This window comes from Bubalus kerabau, chromosome 3 (assembly GCF_029407905.1).
Source record: "Bubalus kerabau isolate K-KA32 ecotype Philippines breed swamp buffalo chromosome 3, PCC_UOA_SB_1v2, whole genome shotgun sequence".
NCBI lineage: Eukaryota > Metazoa > Chordata > Mammalia > Artiodactyla > Bovidae > Bubalus > Bubalus kerabau.
In genome coordinates, this window is record NC_073626.1 from 9,798,238 (window position 1) to 9,819,538 (window position 21,301).

Consider the following 21,301-nt stretch of genomic DNA (forward strand, 5'->3'; position numbering starts at 1 on the left):
CTGTGGCCGCATCTTGGGATCTGGGGCCAAAGTAGGTTCCGATGCTGGATCTGTCACTCACTGTGTGACCTTGGACAAGTTTCAAAACCTCTCTCAGTCCAGTTTCCTTATCTAGAATATGGGGAAAATAATAATACACACATCACAGGGTTGTTACAAGGGATATCTGATAAAGAAGGCAAAGTGCTTGTCTCAGGAAACATTAATGATGATTATAGTTGAGCTTTGTGATACGGAATATGACTCAACTCAGCCTCCCTCATCTTTCAGATAAACAAACAGGAGCTCAGAGATATGGGTTATGTTCTGATTGCCACACAGCTAGAGATAAGGAGAGTTAAGATGGGCTCTTTGGCCTTGAGAAAACTCGGTTCAATGCTTTTGTAACATGTTTCCCCCAAACTTTGAAACAAGAAAAAAATCAAGTGAAAAAAATAATCCATGTTTTTTGAAATATTTCTGGCACAATCTTATTTGTTGCTTAGAGCGGTGGGTGGTCTTCTCTCTGACACCTGATGATGTGAAAGTCTGTGCTTAATAAATAATTAAGTTGACTAGCTGGAGGAGGCTAAAATTGGATGGCTGGGGAAAAGTTAACATGAAACATAATGCACTGTTTCCTCCAGAACAGACAGTTAAGGATAGTAAGTCTCTAAGGCTGATGCTTTTATTTATTTTTACCTGAAATGTGTTGCTGTCCTGAGATAAACAAGGAAAATTTAAAAAATATATATATAAAGCCATTACAGCAAAAGTGAAACCATACCCATTTGTGTGGACTGTGAGATTAACCCAAAAGAGCTGCCTGCAGACAGCATCATGGGATTAGGGGTCACAAGGAAGGTGGCCCATGCACATCAGTTGGGTACCATATCGTTTACCACTTGGAACAAAATCCCCTCTGCTCCCACTCTTTAAGCACAGCTTCAAACCAATTACTCAGGTCCAAAGTTTACTTCCGATTCCAGCCTGAACAAACCAGGGCTGAGCCCATCAAGTTTTATTGCAGTCAATACATCTCCCTTCCAGAAGCAACTGGTCACAGCCATTCCCAACACAAAGCTGCTTGGGCCACCCTTTCTTCTTTTTTATGGTCTGTTTCCAGACATTCGGTGACCCATAAAGTTAACTTATAACCAAGTCACAGCCATGACCAGAGCTGTTGTTCTTCTGTCTAGCCCTAAAGTTCCCTGGCTTCCCAGGCAGGGCCTGTTGCTTTTTCCCAGGACGTGCACTCTTGGAGGCAATGAATCAAACTGTATGTCTCTTGTGGGGTTGCTCCTTTTAATCCCGCCCCAGGTCCTGGGTCCTTAGCCCAGACTGTTTGCTTGAAACCTTCCCCAAGCCCTGGGATTTTCTGGTTTGCCTTCATCAATGCCCATGCTGCGTTCAGCGCCTAGCAGGACGCTTATTAATGGAGCTGTGGATCCTGCTTGGTGAGCCGAGGTCAAGGCACGCTGTGAGCTCCAACCACCTGCGCAAACACAGCAGTGATCCAGTGGATACTTCTAGCGCGATGTCCTGATGGTGTCATTTACAACCCAATTTGTCTTCTTCCCCACCCTCCTCCCCTTCCTCTCCAAATAGGGTGAGTATATGTACCGAGGAGAGTGTGATGGAGCGACCTGGCTTGTAGGCAGGGTGGAATTTGAAACTTACTGAATTTAGAGAAACTTATTAGGGCATGGAGCCCAGAAACGATCATGTGCAACCCTGTGATTATGAAGCCACCGCACTTCTTAACTTTATTGATTTGGAGAGGTAAGTTTCCTTGACTTGATCAAGGCTGGGGAGCTACCCAGGATCGGGTTCGAACATGTATCTTCTCACCCCCAGTGAGAAGCTTTTTTCTCATTACAGGATACTGTATTCTATTAAAATCTAATTTTATTTTGTGACAGAAAGATTGGATTCACAAATAGGAAGACTGTAATGAAATGTATTCTGTTTTCAGTGAAGCTTGTGTCTATCTCCTGTATTAATTAATGAAGGAAGAAAACTGGAGTTTTCTTTTCCAATATTGGATCATTTTGATTTATAGAATTTTAGGACCGGAAGGTGCTTTAAACATAATCATCTAGTTCAGTGGGTTTCACACTATGCTCAGTGGGGTCACACACAGGTGGCTGAAGGGTCTTCTAAAGATGGGGGAGAGGTATATAGGATTCTTAGCTTTCTCCCTCAAGGCCACCGGAGCAAGCCTAGTCTTTGTCTGTTTTACATGTTGGGGTTTTAGGTTAGATTTTATCTCAAAAGCAGAATTCACTTCTAAAGAAAGTATGTAATATTTAAATCGAGTTCAAACCTCTCAAATTACAGATGAGAAAACCAAGGCCTTGAATCTTGAGCCCATGGAGTTGCAAAGCAAGAATGACCCCACTCTCAGGATGAGGGACATAAGATTCAAAGTTTAAGAGATTTGTAGAAAGGAATGGATTTCATCAAGTGGCAGAACCAGGCTGGAACTAGGTATATGGTATATATATTTTTATTCCTAGTCCATGACTTTTCCTATCATATCACATTGTTTAATAATACTGACATGTGGGTGACCTTATTGATTCATGATTTAAGAGGTCCCCCAAAGAATATGGGGCTGACATAGAGGAGTTTTAGGGAGCAGCAATCAGTCAGCATGGGCCTACTCCTGGACCATGGAAACAGGCACATCCCTCCTCCCTTCTTTTCCTCCTGAGTCTATTTCCTTATGCAAGTTCCCTGCTGCAGTGCCGTATCCCCAGTACCTAAACAAAGGCTTGGCGCTTAGTTCGAGCTCCATTAATGTTTGTCAAATCTTCTTGACATCTTCAAAACCTTTTCCTGATCAAGGACTTGAGAATATGATGGATTAAAAAAATCAAATACTGTATCAAATTTATATACACCTAATCATCAAATATAGTAGGTTTATTTCCACACACAGAAAAGTGCACAAGCCCTGTTCACTGAGTGAATCAACACACTCAGCTGGCAGCATTATAGAAGAAAATATGACTCAGAGTGGATCTCCTTCTCGGAGCCGCCCAGGAACTGCCCCACAGAGTCTGGGCATCAGGCAAAGTTCCTGGTGGCAGCTGGCCTCACGGGCCTCTGTTCCTGGCAGAGGGAAGTGCACCGTCCTGTCCATAACCTTCTAGGCAGGTGTTCAACTGCCCTCAGGGGTAGCCTGACCCTGAATGAGCTTAAATAGAAACCAATAAAACCTGGGATCAGAAAGTTCTTATACCTTACCCAAAGTGGTTAGCATTTGTAGTAGGTTATTAAAGAGTGCTCTTTGATATCTTTGCCTAGGTTACTTTAAGAATAGGAATGGCTAGATCCTGCTGGTTTCAAGATATTCTCCTCTCTATAATACCACCTCACAACAGTATCACAGTCTGTTGTCTTTCTTTCAAAGTGCCTTGAGGCAGGGCAAAGGATTAGATGCCCTTCTGAGGCCATCTACACCCTGGATTCATTTCAGAGAAAGAAAACACCAGGTGAACTCCCAAACAACAATAAAGTAAAAGATCTTCCAGGAGAACATTGCAAAGCAACAAGAGACACACACACAGAGAAAGAGATGCCCTATTAGAGAAATCAAGCGTGTGCCTGACCATGAAACCAGAAAAGCTAGAATCTGATGGAAACCATGCTTGTCTCTGTTGGTCCTGGGTTCGCCCATGCCCTGGAATAGACCTCTGACATTCTGTGTTGTGGTCTTCTCTGTATGCAGGGGTGGGCTGGTTTATGTCATCATGGTGGGATTACCATAAAAGTCATTAGATGTACTTCTGGATGTGGCTTTTCCACTTACAGTAATTAAAACCGACTACTAAGCTGACTTTTTCTTTTGACCTAATTCGTGACTTTCCTCTGCTTCTGTCTCTTAAGGGGCTAAGTCTTCGGCTCCGTGAGGGCCTAAGGGCCGTGCCTGTCTTTTCTACCTGCTACAGGGTTGCCAGCATGGACAGGCCACGGCCAGGAACTTCATTATTCTTTTTGTCTTAATCTCCTTCTGTGGATCCAAGTGGCCGTTTCAGCCCCAAGGGTTTGGCAGGGCAACAAGTAGGTGGGGCGGGGAGAGGGCACCCGAACCCAGGCTCGGGGCGGGGCTCCTGCCGCCTGCATCCCACCCCGCCGCCGCCCACTGCCCCCTCCGGGGTCACTGCTTCGGGTCCAGAGAGGGGGAAAGTCCTATTTTAAAGCTCTCTGCTATTTTTCCGTCTTTCGCCCGCTCCTCCGCCGCCAGGGGCTCCCTGCACGAGAGGCGCACCCATTTAGGGAGCCTTTTCGCGTCCCGATCCGGCTCCGGAGCGCAAGGATGCCTCCACTCCCGCCCGGCCCCGGCCGCGGGCGCCGAGCACACGCACCACCTGACTCGCGCTCCCATTGGCTGCTGCCTGTTGCTAACCCACGTGATCGGCGCCGGCGCGCCCCGCCTTCGGCCCCGCCCCCGCCCCCGCCCCCGCGGGCTCCCGCGGCTCGGCTCCGCCGCGCGTTCCTGCGGGGGTGGCGTGGGCCGCGCCGGGCTCCGAGCTCTCGGCCGCCCGCCCCTGCAGACTGCAAGTCTCCGCGCGGCGCCCGGGCGGGCGGCCGGTGTCCACAAGGTGGCAGTGCCGCGCTGCTGGTGTCCTGGCCGGGGGTCCGCACGCGCCGCGCAGGCCGGCCGGAGTCCGCACTTCCCTCCTGCCAAAGTTTTAATGACATATAGACACACCCGGACCTGGGTCACCCCCAGGGCCGGCTGGCCGCGCCCCTCAGATCTGGGGGTTCCCCTGGGAGAGATGCATGCCCCGATGGCGTCTTTGTCCCAACTCAGGGAATCAGAACTTGGGATCTGTGAGTGCAGCAGGTATGTTGATGTTTTCAGCAGTTTTTTTTTGGTTTTGTTTTGTTTTTTCCTTTCATTCCTTTGAGGGCCATTCTGAGAATCCATTCGGAAAGAGACAAACACTTGGACAATTACTGTCTGTCTTCTTGAGAATACCGCCTCTTTCCCCCTCCTCCCCCGAAGCAATCTGCAGCTTCCTTTCTTTTTTTTTTTTTGGTAAAAGGTCTACACCACCACCATTTCGGAGGATCTCTCCACGCACCGGAGTCCTGGAATCCTAACCCGCTCAAGTGGAGAATATCCCGGGAACGTCCTGGTCCCGAGGCTTGTCCCGGGCTGCCCTTAATTCCAGACTCAGAGAGAGATAAGCTCCTCTGACCTCGTTTGACCCCGCTGCAGGCGCCGGGTGTCCTCATTCAGCGTGTGCGGGTTGGAGGGTCGACTTTTCTCCCTGCTCACTGGAATTTTATTTTTCCCCTTCCGTTCACTTTCCTCCTTGGCTTGTGGCTGTGCTCACGCCCCCTACCATAGTCTAACCCCGCCCTCCCCCCACCTGCACACACACCCACAAACACACACACATACACAAGCACATGCTTCCCACTCTTTTTTTTTTTTTTTATTCTGAGGGCTGTCTGGGAAAGAGAGAGGCCAGAGGAGGGGAAGGCAAGAAAGGGACTGGGTTGTACATTCCCACTTATGGAGAAAGGAGGGAGAAACACCCCCTTGGGCTCCCTAAGCTGTCCTCCAGGGAATTTCCCACAATGCTCCTAGTCTGCTCCAGCCTAGCAACGGTCCGCCTGTGACAGGACTACAGAGGGGGAACTCTTGTTCACAGATGTTGGGGTTTCTACCCATGCTCAAACATGGAACAGCATATGTGCCGACTAAATGCTGCCTGCGGTCTCCAGTGTGGTGCACGTCATCTCTTCCGGAGTGCTGGACAGACAAAGCCATCTCTCACCTCCAGGCTGTGTGACAGGAGGCTAAGGACTCAGGAAAGGCCACTAGGGAGCATTTTTTAGAAAAATGTTCACCTGTTATGCTTTCCCACTTCTCTTAAAATAGGGAGCACGGCTTCAGAGAACAACCTGGAGAGCTTCGCAGATGTCTCCTTGAGTCGGGGGCGGGGGGCCACAGGGCCCAAGGTGGCTTCAGAGTAGAGAGACTGTTTACAGTGGCGAGAGAAAGAGCTGGCAAGGCACACATACACTGGCCAGTCTTCCTGTTGGCAAAGTGGGCCTACCTCCCCAGGCAAGGGAGGGGCACAGTCAACAGTGGGAACAAGGATCTGTGGGGGAAGGGTGGCCCGCCAGCAGAACCCTTGGGAGAGGAACTCCAACCATCAGAAAAACCCATGGAAGGACCCCACCAGGGAAAGAGCCAACATCTGTACGTCTGCCTGAACTCCAGTTATCCCCAAGCCCTCCTTGAAGAACTTTGTTCTTTGGCCCCGAGAGACCTGAGCCACCAGCCAGTGATTGGAGGGTCTGGAGGAAGAGATAAACTCTGATTAAGTCGTTTTCCCAAGCATAAATCCCCAGCTTCCAATTGGTAGAAGGAGAAAAAGTGCTGATTTAAATGAAAGAGACAGGTTTTTAATTTTGATTGGGCTAAAATTTTTAATATTGGGGACTGATAATACTGACGTCAGAAAACATTTACATCATCTTTAGTGTTTTACCTGTATTCACTCATTTAATCCTCAACAACAGCCTTGAGAGATAGTCTTACTGTCCCTGTTTCATAGAAGAGGAGCCTGAGGTCTGGAGAAGTTAAGGAAATGGTGCAAGGTCCACAGTTAGTAAACGGCAGAACCAGGATTTGAATCCGGACTTCAGAGTCTAGGTGTAGAACCCAAGTGCCTCCCCATCTCTGAATCTTTATTCCTATTCTTGACCAAACCTCACTCGACTTCAAGGCTCAGCTCTGCCTGTTCTGGTCTAAGAACCCTCCTTGGTTGGGCCAGCTGAAAGGGCCTCTCTGCTCTCAGGAGTCTGGTCATGGCTGTGGCGATGCCAGTGCCCTAAGAAAAGATGGGGCATCGTCTGAGGAATCGCCTTCAGAACCCGAGGCACATCTGTTCAGACCTCGATGCTGACAGCTGTTTTTGAAGGTGAATATGATGCTTGGAACCATCCAGAAGTCACCTGGAGTCCAGTGGAAAAGCCAGCCATCAAGGTAAGAGAAACCATTTTTGCTAAAGGGAAATAGGATACACTCCGGACTTCAGTGTCTGGATCAGTCTGGTTTGCTTCTGTGACTTGAATACTGGGTCTAACCGTAATTCCAGAAGAGAAAATTCTCCAAAGAGGTGAGACCTGGCAGCCTTACTGAAGAGCATATACTCTGAGGAGTATGGGCAGAGTACAACTCATTGGGAAGTACAGGTTGTTTTTCTAAGTGTATATATATATATATATATATATATATATATATATATATATTCTAATCATGCTCATCACCTTATCCCCAACTTTCATTTATATTCTCTCTGTACAACTGGATTATGAAATGTGAGGACAGAGACTGCATCTTTTACTTCTTTCTGTTCCCTGTCACACCAAGTGTGTAAGGTGCAAAATGAGTATGTTAGGCTCATAAGGAGCCTTGTATGTTGGGGAAATTTTCTTTCTTAAAAAAAGTTTTAATTCATTTCTTTTTGGCTGTGTTGGGTCTTGGTTGCTGCAGGTGGGCTTTTCTCTGGTTGGGCGAGCAGGGGCTGCCCTCTAGTCGTGCTGTGGAGGCTTCTCATCGCAGCGGCTTCTCTTGCTGCAGAGCACAGGCCCCAGGGCGCACAGGCTTCAGTGCTTGTGGCTCCCGGGCTCTCGAGCACAGGCTCAATATTTGTGGTGCACAGGCTTAGTTGCCTCACAGCATTGGGGATCTTCCCAGATCAGGAAGATCAATGCAGGAAATCCATGTTTCCTGCATTGGCGGCGGATTCTTTGTCACCGAACCACCAGGGAGGCCCTGGGAAATTTTCTATTTGAGTAGAATTAAAAAGGGTGTCCCAGTTGCAGATGAGCTGGTGTGCAAGGTTGCAGGAAATGGACACAATAGAAAAGTTTGAGACTTACTTGGCCTCCTTGAGCAGAGTATCTCTTGGGGGCAGAGTTTATTTAGTAGAACCACAGGAGATATAAGTATCTATATATATATAGATATAACTATATCTCTAGATATAACTAGAGAGGAATGTCTAATGGGCATATAGGTCTTTATCTTCTAGGCCAGTGTTTTTTTAGTTAGAAAGGGTAGGGGAGCCAGAACCAGGAAACTCCCTGCTCACCACCACACCTTGTGTTTGACCATGGACTTGCAACCTTATGGTCAGCTGTGACCTGACAGCATATTGTAGCCCACTGTCCTGTCTCAGTAGTGCTTTGAGAAATTGTAAGGAACTAAACAGTTAGTCAAAGCTATGGTTTTCCCAGTGGTCATGTATGGATGTGGGAGTTGGACTATAAAGAAAGCTGAGTGCCAAAGAATTGATGCTTTTGAACTGTGGTGTTGGAGAGGACTCTTGAGATTCCCTTGGACTGCAAGGAGGTCCAACCAGTCCATCCTAAAGAAAGTCAGTCCTGAATATTCATTGGAAGGACTGATGTTGAAGCTGAAACTCCAATACTTTGGCCACCTGATGCGAAGAACCGACTTATTAGAAAGACCCTGCTGCTAGGAAAGATTGAAGGCAAGAGGAGAAGGGAACGACAGAGGATGAGATGGTTGGATGGCATCACCGATTCAATGGATATGAGTTTGAATAAGCTCCAGGAGTTGGTGACGGACAGGGAAGTCTGGAGTGCTGCAGTCTATTGGATTGCAAAGGGGATACAACTGAGCGACTGAATTGAACTGAACTGAACTGAACTAAACGAGAAGAAATTCCCTGAGTTGTTGGTATCATTCCCCCTTGCATAAAACTGAGCCACTGTGCAGAAAGCCAGTTTTCTTCAGCATGGAGGTCATTGGCATGTATGACTCTTGGCACGTTGCTATCGTCCTTATTGTCCTGAGCCATTTGTCTGTGAGGAATGGACATCTGAAGTCGCTGAGGAAAGATCAGAAGTTACCTCGTGGTAACCTCTGATTTATTTTAGAGGTTTCCGCTGTAGGTATTACTGTGAGGGTTTTTAATGGAAAAGAATAATCAAGACCAGTCTGCTCAAAGAGCTTATGGAAAATATATGAAATTTAGAGTGTAAAAAGCAGATTTAATTGTTAAACCTATTTTTAAAAAGCCAGCAAAGGAAAGCAAGAAAAATGACCCCAATGGCTCATTATGTAACATCCAGATGTTTGGCTTGGAACAGGCCAGATGAGGAGGTGATTTTTTCTCTCTTCATCTGCTTGCTTTGGCCTCACTGGAGAGGCAATGAGAGACGTTGTATAAGAAGCTTGCTTGAGTGGACTTGTCCCCACTCTCCACTTGCCCTTCGAGAGACCCATGAGCCTTCAGCTGCGTTTTTAAGCTCTGACGTGGCACATTCTTAATGAACACATTCCTTAGACCCAGCGTGGGCTTGAGACGCTTCTGGAAATCATCTCATGATGACTCCAGGTGGACCAGGCAGCGAGTGGAAAATATTTTTCCTTCTCATTCAGGTGTTGTGGACTCAAGGAGACCTGAGGCTGTTTGATCTTAAACATGTGGCTCTAACAAAATATTTAAATGTGCCCGTGGGCTTGGAAAAAGTGAGTGCTGCTGCTCACCACGATAGAGAGATGTCCATGTTCCGCTGGCTTTGTTTGTCAGCATGGATGTTCGCTCCTGCCGGAAATGCCAGCGAAGGGCAACAAGCACCGTTCTGCTAGAATGAGAAAAGCAGGACCTGATTAGCAGACAGGTTTGTTGAAAAAGCATTTCTGCTGCACACTAATCTCTACATATCCTGTCGGGAAATCCTCTCAATCCCATACCTGATAAATAAATCTGGCAAGTGAGTAAACACTCTGGAAGTCTCTTACTGATAGATAATTCCACCTGTGATGTGGGTTCCGCCAGTCTCTGAGCCGGGGCAGCGTTGTGTACCTTTCAGGCTGACCTGGAACAAAGCTTGTCCAGGAAAAGATGTCTGTGTGTCTTCCCTGCCCAGCACTGAGCCCTTGGCTTCAGCCTTTCACAGGAACCAAGAGGGTGTTTGGGGCTCACGTTGATGTCCTGGATTATAGATGCTATTATCTGGTGCTTTTGTTGAACTTGAGTGCTCCGCCAGGCGTCGTGTAATTCTCCAGATCAGAAATACCATGCTCTGTGTTCTTCTGGTTTTCCACTCAGGGCCAGGGTAGGGGGTCCTGAAGCTGTTACAAAACTCCTTTTCAAAAGTTAACATTCAGTCTGCACAAACACTCTCCCTTCTTGAAAGCCCACACGGTCTCCCCACCCTCCTACAGGGGTCTTGGAATGCTGTTCCACAGCAGTGGTCCATGATGACGTGATGTGATTTTCCTGAAGGTTCTTGAGGGCACAGGCCATGTCTTTTCATCAGTGAAGATCGGTGCCTGGTATGCTCATTATTAATTAGTTATTAGTAATTAATTAATGCTGAATGAGTGAACGGTAGTCCTTGGTTAAGTTTGAGGGTGCGTGTGTGTGAGACATTGCCAGAGAATGACACTTAGGTCTTATTAAGTTAGTGGATGTGTGCTTAGTCACCCAGTTGTGTCTGACTCTTTGGTACCCCATGGACTGCAGCATTCTAGGTGCCCCTGTCCTCTGCTATCTCCTGGAGTTTGCTCCAATTTATCTCCAGTGAGTCGGTGATGCTATCTAACCATCTCATCCTCTGCTGTCCCCTTCTCCTGCCCTCAATCTTTCCCAGCATCAGGGTCTTTTCCAGTGAGTCAGCTCTTTGCATCAGGTGGCCAAAGTATTGGAGCTTCACCTTCAGCAACAGTCCTTTCAGTGAATATTCTGGGTTGATATCCTTTAGGATTAGCTGGTTTGAGCTCTTTGCATTCAGTTCAGTTCAGTTCAGTTCAGTTCAATCTCTCAGTTGTATCTGACTCTTTCTGACCCCAAGGACTGCAGCACACCAGGCTTCCCTGTCCATCACCAACTCCCAGAGTTTACTCAAACTCATGTCCATCGAGTTGGTGATGCCATCCAACCATCTCATCCTCTGTTGTCCCCTTCTCTTCCTGCCTTCAATCTTTCCCAGCATCAGGGTCTGTTCAAATGAGTCAGCTCTTCCCATCAGGTGGCCAAAGTATTAGAGTTTCAGCTTCAACATCAGTCCTTCCAATGAATATTCAGGACTGATTTCCTTTAGAATGGATTGGTTGGATCTCCTTGCAGTCCAAGGGGCTCTCAAGAGTCTTCTCCAACACCACAGTTGAAAAGCATCATTTCTTTGATGCTCAGTTTTCTTTATAGTCCAACTCTCACATCCATACATGACTACTAGAAAAACCATAGCCTCAACTAGACAGACCTTTGTTGGCAAAGTAATGTCTCTGTTTTTGAATATGCTGTCTAAGTTGATCGTAACTTTTCTTCCAAGGAGTAAGCGTCTTTTAATTTCATGGCTGCAGTCACCATCTGCCCTGATTTTGGAGCCCCAAAAAATAAAGTCTGACACTGTTTCCACTGTTTCCCCATCTATTTCCTATGAAGTGATGGGACCAGATGCCACGATCTTAGTTTTCTGAATGTTGAGCTTTAAGCCAATTTTTTCACTCTCCTCTTTCACTTTCATCAGTAGGCTCTTTAGTTCTTCACTTTCTGCCATAAGGGTGGTGTTATCTGCATATCTGAAGTTATGGATATTTCTCCTGGCAATCTTGATTCCAGCTTGTGCCCAGCATTTCTCATGATGTACTCTGCATATAAGTTAAATAAGCAGGGTGACAAGATACAGCCTTGACGTACTCCTTTTCCTATTTGGAACCAGAGTGTTGTTCCATGTCCAGTTTTAACTGTTGCTTCCTGACCTGCATACCGGTTTCTCAAGAGCCAGGTCAGGTGGTCTGGTATTCCCATCTCTTTCAGAATTTTCCACAGTTTATTGTGATCCACACAGTCAAAAGCTTTAGCATAGTCAATAAAGCAGAAATAGATGTTTTTCTGGAACTCTCTTGCTTTTTCTATGATCCAGCGGATGTTTGCAATTTGATCTGTGGTTCCTCTGCCTTTTCTAAAACCAGCTTAAACATCTGGAAGCTCTTGGTTCACATATTGTTGAAGCCTGGCTTGGAGAATTTTGAGCATTACTTTACTAGCATGTGAGATGAGTGCAATTGTGCGGTAGTTTGAGCATTCTTTGGCATTGCCTTTCTTTGGGCCATCCAAGGGACTCTCAAAAATCTTCTCCAGCACCACAGTTTTAAAGCATGAATTCTTCTGCACTCAGCCCTCTTTATGGACCAACTATCACATCTGTACATGACTACTGGAAAAACCATAGCTTTGTCGGCAAAGTGATGTCTCTGCTTTTTAATGCGCTCTCTAGGTTTGTCATAGCTTTCCTTCCAAGGAGCAACAGTCTTTCAGTTTCATGGCTGCAGTTGCCATCTACAATGATTTTGGTGCCCAAGAAAAAAAATCTGTCCACGGAGAACCCCATGGACAGTATTCAGTACATTAGAAAGTCTGTAAATCCAGCCAATACTGAAGAGGAAGAGAAGCAGCCTTTACTTCTTGGAGGGGAACTTTCTAAACATATTTTAAATCCATCGCAGAGCTGTTGCTTTAATTCAACAGGTATACTTTGAGCACTAGCTGGCTTTTCCATGTGTGCATGTGAAATATGTAAATCCTGCTTGCTCTGCACCCTGGAAGAAGTCCTCATTGAGTTGCCCAATGTGAGAAACAGGTTGTCTGAAAAGCAGGACCTGGGGTTCTGAATGCTTGACCTCGTACCTTCACTTTGAAACCACTTGTTTTCTCTGTCTGCAGCATGGTGAGGCTTCTCACAGAAATCCATTTGCAGCCTCTTAAACAAGAATAACAGTAGCACTCACTATGAGCCATGCCAAGAGTTCCACAAATAATGTCTCAACAGATTCTCACAGCCACCCTGTGATCTCAGTGTTCTCATCATCATGTCTGTTTGACTGATGGGGACGCAGAGGGCTGACGTGGTTTGCCTGAAGTCACCTAGTCAGTAAATGGTAACACTGGGATTTGAACCCAGGCAGTCTGGCTCCCGAGTCTGGGCTCTTTCTTTCCTACTCTGTTAGAGGGTCATCTCTTTCCACGCGGTGGGCTTCTCTCTCCACCCAAGACCCCTACAGTTAAGTTTGTATGTATACTGTACAGCTTCTACTTTATATGAGACCATTTCAAAAGCATTCTGCCAAGTAGGAAGGGATTGAGTATTTATCACCACCACAGAGCCCCCATTGAGACCTCCCCGCCAGCATACCAGGCGGCCCAGTGATAAAGAATCCACCTGCCAATGCAGGAGATGCAGGAGATGCAGATTCGATCCCTGGGTTGGGAAGATACCCTGGAGTAGGAAATGGCAACCCACTCCAATATTCTTTCCTGGAAAATTCCATGGACAGAGGAGACTGGTGGGCTACTGTCCATGGGATTGCAGAGAGTTGGACATGACTGAGCGTGCATGCACTGCCATACCTCATTCTTGGTCTGGGAACTCATCCCTTTTTCTTCCCCTTCAGGTCTGGGAGTAATAATAGCTCCTCCGCTACGGTAGGCAGAATAATGGCCCTCCCTTCTCCCAGAGATGCCTGTCCTAATGCCTGGGGCCTGTGAATATGACAGAAGGGGCTTTGCGGATGTAATTAAGGATTTGAAATGGGGAGATTATCCTAGATTATCCAGGTGTGGTCCATATACATGGATCCTTATACGTGAGTCAGATCCGATAGAGATTTGAGAAAGTTGTGCTGCTGGCTTGGAAGATGGAGAAAGTGACCGTAAGCAAAGGGAAGGGGGCAGCCTCAAGAGCTGGAAAGGACTGGGAACCAGATTCTCCCCTAGAGATTCCAGGAGCGCAGCCCTTCCCGCGCCTTGGTTTTAGCCCAATAAGAACCACTCTGCCTTCCAGAACTCTGTAATAGTAATAAAATTGTGTTGTTTCAAGCTCCCCACCTCTCCCCGCCAAATTCCACAGAGTTGCTGAAAATCCACCCTGCTGTTTTTACATAATACAATAACAGAGAAAGAAACTACAAAACTATGTCTTATTAGAGATTATATAATTGAGCATATGCGCAAGTTCCAGGCTGTGGGATACAAGAAATTCATTGTGAGAACTTAGAACCTCATTGGGAAGCAACGGTGCACACATATACAACAAGCAGCAAGTCTTTATTTAAGGGCAAATATGAGCAGGACCTTCTTTGGTGGCTCAGACGGTGGATGCAGGAGATGCAGGAGATGCAGATTTGATCCCTGGGTTGGGAAGATACCCTGGAGTAGGAAATGGCAACCCGTTCCCGTATTCTTGCCTGGAGAATCCCCACGGACAGAGGAGCCTGGTGGGCTGCAGTCCATGGGGTCACAAAGAGTCAGACATGACTGAGCGACTCAGCACAGGACCAATAGTGAACCCTGGGAAGGTATGCAACCAGGTCGGGTCAGGGATGCTGGTGTAGCTGAGCATGTTCTGGAACTCTGCTGTTATCTTACCATGTCTCAAAGACCACACATGTGCGTGGGCTAAGTCGATTCAATTGTGTCAGATTCTTTGTGACCCTATGAACCTTAGCCCTCCAGGCTCCTCTGTCCATGGAATTCTCTAGGCAAGAATACTGGAGTGAGTTCCCGTGCCCTCCTCCAAGGGATCTTCCTGACCCAGGGCTCTAACCCATGTCTTTTAACATCTCCTGCATTGGCAGGCAGGTTCTTTACCACTGGCACCACCTGGGAAGCCCAAAAGAGCATATAGGAAGCAAGAAAATAATCTTGCTGATACATAGACTCAGACACACAGCTTTCTAGAAGGTGTCAAACAGTTCTCTGCTTTCCCTGTTGGAAGTGGAAGTGAAGTGAAAGTCACTCAGTCCTGTCTGACTCTTTGTGACCCCATGGATTATATGGTCCATAGAATTCTCCAGGCCAGAATACTGGAGTGGGTAGCCTTTCCCTTCTCCAGTGGATCTTCCTGACCCAGGAATTGAACCAGGGTCTCCTGCATTGCAGGTGGATTCTTTACCAACTGAGCTCTCAGAGAAGCCTTTTCCCATTGGTAGCCCTTTAATTGACTTAGAGCAGCCTCTGCTGAGTTCCCACTTTCTCTGCTCTCCCCACCTTTCTGTGTTATGCCCGCACCCTCTCCTCAGGGTCTGTGTCATCCTGCCAGTCCCTGGAATGGTCCAGAGGTGGAGAGGCTCCAAGCTCTATCTGGACAGATGGTGGGGATTCTTACACTCCTTGGTCCCTCACCAAGCATCCTTGCATTCAACGGAAGTTTGCCAGTCTTCAAGACAAACATCCAGAAGATGACCGAGCTCCCTCTCATCCTAATTACAGTTCATCTCCCACAGCCCAGCTCTCACCCACCTGAGTGTGAAGGACAAGGACAATCAAGCAGATTCCAGGGTCTGATGGACTCTGAAGAAGGGCTGGGATGTGAAGTTGGGGATGGGTATTAAGAGCATTCCAGGCTGGGAGAAAGCATTTCCAGAGGCCAGGAGGGAGGGACAGGCAGCCCTGTGCTAGAGGAAAAACAGCAAAGAGGTGGACTCACCTGGGGTGGAAGAAAATGAAAAAAATTGCCTGGGGCAAGAGGGATGACGTTTTGGTGCTGGGAGAACTGTGGTGAGGAATGTATGTTTGGGGAACCCTTCAAGGGAATGACAGGATTCCTCCATTTTCAGCCCGGTTTTGGACATCATTTACTTGTGCCTGCAATAATGAGGTTTTTTAGTCACTTGGTTGTGTCTGACTCTTCTGCGACCCATGGACTGTAGCCCACCAGTCTCCCCTTTCCATCAATTTCCCAGGCAAGAATACTAGAGTGGGTTGCCATTTCCTTCTCCAAGTGATCGAACCTACGTCTCCTGCATTGGCAGGCGGGTTCTTTACCCCTGAGTCACCAGGGAAGCTGAAGCTCCACTACTCTGGCCACCTGGTTTGAAGAACTGACTGATTGAAAAAGAGCCTGATGCTGGGAAAGATTGAAGGCAAAAGGAGAAGGGGACGACAGAGGATGAGATGGTTGGATGGCATCACCGACTCAGTGGGCATGAATCTGAGCAAACTCTGGGAGATGGTGAAGGACAGGGAAGCCTGACGTGCTGCAGTCCATGGAGTCGCAAAGAGTTGGATACAACTGAGCGACTTCACTTTCCTTTAGCAACTGAACAACAACAAGCCGTGAGGGGTGGCTGCTGGAGGGAAAATTCCCTCTGCTCCCATTCCTCTTCCTACAGAGCTCAGAGCACTGACCTGGACACTGTGCTACAGAAACCCCAAGAGTGATTGGCCAGGCCTTGGAAATAATTAATATGCTTACTAGTCAGAGTCACGTCTGCTTACCCAGGTATGTCCCAGGGTGGGTGGCCCGGCTATTTGTCACATTTTCTGGGAGGTTGGCTGGCTGCTGGGAAGCTCGTGACTGATCATGCAGGTGTTGGACCGAGTTAGCATTGATTCCCGGCCCGGCTGTTGCATTGCACTCCACGCAAGCAACGCATTTCTGTTTCTCTAGTATATTAGAGCTGAGTCCTGTGCTCCCTGCTATGTGCATATCACACAGAAATGATTTCAAGCCTGGTCTTTGCATGTGTAGAGACTGCCTTTTTGCAGGCGAGTATTTCATGAGGTCTTTTCCGACGTGCTGTTTCCGTGCTGTTCCTCTCCGATAGATCACGGCATTTCTGTGGTTCCCGGCACCGAGGGGGAGAAGATGTTGTCTTGGTGGCGATATCTCATCCAGAACTCCTATCACTTTTGTAAGTGGGAAGGGGGATAATCACACCTACTATAAATATTCTAGGTCCTTACTAAAATATTTTTTCATTGAGAGTGGTATTTGATATACGATGTTTCCTTCTTGGATTCCTGCCAGTGAGTTTTAGGGGATTACCCAAAGGATTTTGTTATGAGCTGAGCCACTTACAGATTGCTCCTATGGATAGGGGCTCAAGTGATGGAATGTGGCTGCGGGGAAACCCAGAAATGAGCAAAGAACTTTGGGAAATTGTCCCGGTCGGTATTGCAATGAGAGGAGAGAGCCTGCCAGGTACGATTGGCTTTATTAGGAAAAACAGTTTACTGCTTAAATGGTGAATTTCTGCTCTTTTGCTTTCTGTTCTGCCACATGGTTTGCATAGCGAGGCGACGCCAGTTTCCATCTACAAGCTTGGGTCCTGGGGTCAGATGGCTGGGATTTGAAACCCAAGCACCAAGTTATTTAAATCCCAAAGCCTTCACTTTATAATCTGGAAATGATAATAATAATAACAGCAACAGCAGCAATTGTATCTAACTCAGAGGGCTATTTTAAAAATTAAATAATAATGAGTCACGTGACACAGTGTCTGGCTTATAGCATAATAAGGAGGTCAGAATGCCATTATCTTCTGTTGTCAGTAACAGTATTATTTTTATATTGTTTTAATGAACTGGAAGGTTCAGAGTACATAAAAGAGAGAGAATGCTAATGATGGGAAAATTTTAGGAAAAAAGTACAAGACATCCCAAATTTTGGATAATAATCAGGAATGAAGTATTTGCATAGACCCTGACAGGCATCATCACTGTGTTTCTCTCTGTAGAGGTTTGCTGCCAGCTCACAAAAGTAGCCCTTGCACATTCTTGGGGCTTTTGCACACATGTGGGAGTGTGTGTGTGTGTGTGTGTGTGCATGTGCGTGTCAACATATGTATATTGCTTCATGGAATACTCCTTTGCAAAATGTAGAGAGAAGCATTGTGGGCTGTGAAGGAGACCGTCACAGAAAAAAAGAGATTTCTCTTGTGTCCTTTCAAATGGACCACTGCCCACTGAAGCACCTTTTTCTTCTCTCTGAAGCATTGGGGCCTATCGTCTTTCAACAGCACTCTTTCTTCTTCTTCTGTTTGGATTTCTCTAAGCACGCTTCCCCAGGCGTCTGGAAAATTAAATGAAAGAAATAAAATAATTCATCTTTTTTCCCCCCTTGGAGTGAGGACCTGCAGAAATAAAGGAAGCCAAGATACTTACAATAGGATCCATGTAGGTTTCAGGGAACAAAGAGAGACAACAATCACATGGATGGCTTAAAAGAGCTACACCTCAGGGTAGACCCGTTATGCAAGAGAAATGAAGCTGGTGGTAACTCCAGCCACTTAAAGAAGGAGTCCATCGTCTTACAAAGGAAGACGCGCGTGTGCTCTTGTGTGTGTGCTCAGTCGTGTCCGAGTCTTTTTGCCCCCATGGACTGTAGCCAGCCCGCCAGGCTCCTCTGCCCATGGAATTTTCCAGGCACAAATACTGGAGTGGGTTGCCATTTCCTATTTGAGGGGATTTTCCTGACCCAGGGATTGAAACTTGCGTCTCTTGCATCTTCTTCACTGGCAGGTGGATCCTTTACCACTGAGCCGCCTGGGAAGCTCCTGCAAAGGGAGATACTCACTGTCATAAAAAGGTTTGCCTTCTGCTTAGGGATCTCTCACTTGGGTGATATAGACAGTACTAGAGAGCACCGTGGCGGAATTGAATTGGGAAGGGACAGTAAAGAAACAACGAGGAAACAAATTGGGAAACAGAGTATTTCTGATGTTAACTGGAGCTAGCACCTCTGACTCAAGAGGTGGTTTGCAGGGGCCCCGGTCAGGCCTCTTCAGAGCGGGCGTGGCGGTGAGCTGCAGGCAGTGTTTTGAGAAAATCTGAGCAGTGGTGGAGAGGGCTTCCCCGACCCTGTTCTCTGCTTTGCTGTCAATCCTGAGCAGTGATAAGCATGTGGGCTGCTGGGCGCGTGATGCTTAGAAACACCCTTCCTCAGGGGATCCCCAGCTATTCAGGCGGTGTCTCTTATGCTTTGGAAAATCAAAACAAGTGAAGAATCAGGAATGTTCTGGGAAGAAGAAACAGCGATTGCATAGTCTGTAACCTAGGGAAGATTTTTATGTGTTTGGGGAACTGAAAGACCAGTAGGGAGAGAGAAGAGAGAGCACAGGAGGGGAGCGGCTGGTCGTGGGGGAGAGAGCTGGGCTGTGGGCCGGTGGATGCGGGTCGTGGGAGGGAGCTTCGATTTTTATTGTCAGTGTGTAGGTAACCCAGGGCCTTTAAGCTGGAGAATTGCAAAGGATGTGATATGTATTCACTCAACCTTTAGGAAGATCGCTAAGAAACTTCCAGACACTCTCTGAAATGATAAGCTATTGAAAGTCCTCATCGATGTTTAGCCCAGGATCTGCGGGGTAGGCTGGGGTACAAGAGACCCATCCATCTGCTTACAGTATCCCGTCCGCTGGCCGCACAGCATCCCAGATGTCTCTCTTCAGCACCTTCTGGTGTCTATAGGTCTTTATTCAAAATTGAGCTTCTCACGGTTTTCAAGAGGATGAGGCAATAGTCTATATTCCTGGCCCCTGGATATTGAAGAGGAAGGTCACAAAATGAAATTTCACCTTGGAGATTTTGCTGAATTAGAATGCTCTCCCAAATGTAACTAAACCGGAGAGAATGGAGTGATCTCTTTAAGAAATCTTCAAAATGACAATAAAGTTCTCTCCAGGTCGTTTTTCTCCAAATCAAGCTGTAATAATTTGTAGGACTTCCTGGTGGCTCAGCTGTGAAGAATCCGCCTGCAATGCAGGAGATGTGGGTTCGATCCCTGGGTTGGGAAGATCCGCTACAGAAGGAAACGGCAACCCACTCCAGTATTCTTGCCTGGGAAATCCCCTGGACAGAGGAGCCTGGCGGGCTACAGTCCATGGGTTTGCAAGAGTCAGACACGGCTTAGCAACTAAACCATGACCACCAATGATGTGTAAGAAAACGACAGACCCTACTCTAAGGCTTCACCTATTTGAAGTGGGTAAAATACAGGTATATATCAGTCAGCTGAAGTTTAGTTACGCTGCAGGAACAAAGAACCCCAACTCTGTGTTCACAAAGACAAGGTCCTTTCCTCCCTAAGTTACAGTTTGCAGGCCATTTGGACTCTGCTGTTTTTATCCCAGAACCTCGGCTGAAGGAGCAGGCCCGCCTGGAACACAACAGCTTCACTGTGGAGGGAAGAACAGTGGCGAGATGACCCATCAGCTCTGAAGGCTCCTGGCCGAGATGGCACAGGCTGTGCCATCTCTCACATTTCATTGCCCAAAGGGAATCAGATGGTCAAGCCCAATGTTAGCAGGAATGGAAGAATAATTGTTCTGTAGGAACTGGTCTGCAGAGAAGGGCAGTGAATATTACGAACAAATAATACGGCATGTAACAATGCAATATTTTGCTCTCTCCATTTCTTTGAACCAAATTTCAAGGGGAAAATTCAGTGACAGTCTTTTATTAATAGAACTGAAAACTTTCAGATACTGCAATTCAGAATGTGATCCAGTCCCTGAAAATTAGCATCACACGCATTCCTTTTGAAGGATAACTTGTGAAAGTCTGAAACATGCAGTTTGGAAGTGATTAGCCCAATTTTGCTAGAAGAAAAGAGCATTTAATAAAGCAGAGTTCTTAGTTTCTAATCTCATCTTGTACCAATTCCTCAAACATTTGAGACCAACCGCTAGGAGCACTTTTATACAGAGAAAAGAAAAAAGGAATCTTGTATTTCTTTCTTGAAGTTAGGGTGAATGGGATGAAAAGACTGTATTGTTCACATAATTTTGGTCAGTGTTATGTCCACTTAAGAAAATCTGTATTGTGTGGTTAGCTATGGAGAAGGAAACTATATTCACCAAGGAGGAAAAAAAAATCCCAGCCTAGGTAAGTCAAGGAGAAAAGTGAAAGTAGCTCAGTTGTGTCTGACTCTGCGACCCCATAGACTGTAGCCCTCCAGGCTCCTCTCTCTCTGGGATTCTCCAGGCAAGAATACTGGAGTGGGTTGCCATTTCCTTCTCTAGAGGATCTTCCTGATCCAGGGATCGAACCCAGGTCTCCTGCATTGCTGGGGGATTCTTTGCCATCTGAGCCTCCAGGGCTGTAAGGAGAGTATAAGCCAAGCATCAAATATGTCAGTTCTAATAGAGAATTCACCTGTTCTTGCCTGGATTATTGCAGTGGCCCCAACTGACCTCTTTGTTTCTGCCCTGGCCACACTGACATCTGTTGATTCTCACACAGCTGTCAGACTGGGTCTTCTGGAACTTAGAGTATATCATGTTCTGCTCAGAATCTGCACAGAGCCTTCGAAGGAGACTTCCAGCTCACTCTGAACCATATCCAGAGTTCTCTCCATGGTTGGTGGGACCCTGAGTAATATGCCGTCCGGACAAGCTTTCTGACCTCATCTCCCAGCACTCGCCCCTCCCCGACTCTGCTGCAGCCACGCTGACCTCCTCCACCTTCCTCTCACCTGCCAAACCTCTGCTGTCTCAGGACCTTTGCACTGACTGATCTATTAGTTGGGACAGTCT

The 21,301-nt window shown here is 46.9% G+C and overlaps 1 long non-coding RNA gene across 1 annotated transcript; it reads left to right on the forward strand.

Moving 5' to 3' along the window:
• The first annotated feature begins 4,540 nt into the window (after positions 1 to 4,540).
• LOC129647419 (uncharacterized) lies at positions 4,541 to 20,458 on the forward strand. Its single transcript, XR_008712317.1, has 6 exons — positions 4,541 to 4,834; positions 5,037 to 6,994; positions 15,731 to 16,269; positions 16,595 to 16,681; positions 18,291 to 18,357; positions 19,048 to 20,458. It is a non-coding gene; the product is annotated as an uncharacterized LOC129647419 (long non-coding RNA).
• The last annotated feature ends 843 nt before the right edge of the window (positions 20,459 to 21,301 follow it).